This window comes from Marmota marmota, unplaced genomic scaffold (assembly GCF_001458135.2).
Source record: "Marmota marmota marmota unplaced genomic scaffold, marMar, whole genome shotgun sequence".
Classification (NCBI taxonomy): Eukaryota; Metazoa; Chordata; class Mammalia; order Rodentia; family Sciuridae; genus Marmota; species Marmota marmota.
In genome coordinates this window covers 1-2,016 of record NW_026005350.1, presented here as the reverse complement: position 1 = coordinate 2,016, position 2,016 = coordinate 1, and the positions used below count along the sequence as shown (strand labels likewise).

The 2,016-nt window shown below is 35.7% G+C and overlaps 1 non-coding gene across 1 annotated transcript; it reads left to right on the top strand.

Annotated features, from left to right (window-relative positions):
* The first annotated feature begins 1,755 nt into the window (after positions 1-1,755).
* Trnaa-ugc lies at positions 1,756-1,832 on the top strand. The gene has a single exon. It is a non-coding gene; the product is annotated as a tRNA-Ala (tRNA).
* The last annotated feature ends 184 nt before the right edge of the window (positions 1,833-2,016 follow it).

Here is a 2,016-nt window from a genome sequence, read left to right as displayed (position 1 = left end):
CACACACACACACACACACACACATACATAATGGAGTTTTATAGAGCCTTAAAGAAAAATAAAATTATGGCATTTGCAAGAAAATGGATAGAACTAGAGACTATAATATTAAGCAAAATAAGTCAAACTCACAAGGTTAAGAGTCATATGTTTTCTCTCATATTTGGAAGCTAGAGAAGAAAAAGGAAAAGAATGGTGGGGGTGGGTCACCTGAATAAGGGAGATCAGTAGAGGAAAGGGACCAAGGGGTGAGAGGAGAGCAGGAGGGAGAAATGTTAGAAAGTGATGTTGGTTAAATTTTATTGTTATATTGTGTATATGTACAAATATGCAACAACAAATCCCATCAATATGTACAATTATAATACACGAAAAATGATGAAAAAACATAAAATCATCACTGGCTGATCTTTTGTAAATGTGAAAGGTACAGATCCACTGCTTCCTAATGAAGCCAATAATGGGAGAGATAAAGTGATGGAAGAAGATCTTTATAGACAACAAGCTGGCAGTTGTAAGATGGGAACTCTAATCCTTAAAAAAAGGCATTTTTCTTAGGGGTTGTGGGCACAAAGCATTTATAGGGATTTGGGGGGTATAATTTTAGTATTAGGTTGTTGAGGCCCTGGGATAATCATAAATTTTATAGTGATCTACTTTTTTATGCACACGCTGGTGTTATTTGAAGATCACCAAATGTCCTGGGTTCTGTAACTCCAAAGATAAGTTACTGATTAGAAAATTTCTTTTGTCAGGAATAGTGAATCTTTCAGTTAATCATTTAAGACACAGAACAGGGGAGGAGAGCAAAAAGTAAATTTTTGCAAGAGAACAGTTTTAACTCACCAGGTGGCATCACAATCAGAGGTGTATCTATAGCAAAGCTACTGGGAGACCAACCATATATTGCAAAGCAGTGTCAAATTAGTGATTTTAAAAGTCAAAAGCAAATGAAACTAGAGAGTTTATTTAGTTTTTTCATTGATTACACTATGAGATAAGCTGGAGAACTATATAAACCTCCTATGATTGAAGAAACTCTATTTATAATAAAAAAATTACAAAAGTCCTTAAAATAAATCCACAGGTCATAGAGCAAACTTTTTAGTGTCTGCTCCTTGGGAAAGAAAAAAAACCCCAACAATTATACAATCTTCAACCTGGCAATTATACGTATTGGAAATGCCATTTTTATAAAAGCCCCTTCCAATATCATTGGAAAGGACCATATCAGGTGTTGTTGTTGTTGTTGTTATTATTATTATTATTATTATTATTATTATTATTGTTATTTTGAGGTACCAGGGATTGGTCTCAGGGGCATTTGACCATGGAACTACATCCCTAGCCCTAATTTGTATTTTATTTAGAGACAGGGTCTCACTGAGTTGCTTAGTGCCTCACTGTTGCTGAGGCTGGCTTTGAACTTGTGATCCTCCTTCCTCAGCCTCCTGAGCCACTGGGATCACAGGCATGCCCCACTGCCCAGCCTATATCAGAATATTGTGTCCCTGTGCCTGGTAAATCATCAAATATCACCTACTTACTCAATTCTATGAAGAAATAAACTAATACCTTAAGTGATCTTACACCTAGTTTAGGAGACAAATTAAAAAGTTCGTGTGATGCAAAAATTAGCTATGCTACTATATGCCAATAGTGGTTTATCTGAAATAGAAATAAAGAAAGCAGTAACATTCACAATAATTACAAAAATAGCTAGAAATAAATTTATTAAAAGAGGTGAAGGAGGCTGGGGATGTAGCTCAGTTGGTAGATAGAGTGCTTGCCTTGCATGCACAAGGCCCTGGGTTCAATCCCCAGCACCACCAAAAAAAAGGAGAAGGAGAAGGAGAAGGAGAAGAATAAGAAAGAAGAAAGAAGAAGAAGAAAGAAGAAGAAGTGAAAGAACCCTACAAGGAAATGTATTGGTGAAAGAATTTAAGGAGGAAAGGGCACAAAAATAGCAGGAAGACATCTCATGTTCATTGATTGGAAGAATCAATATTGTTAAAA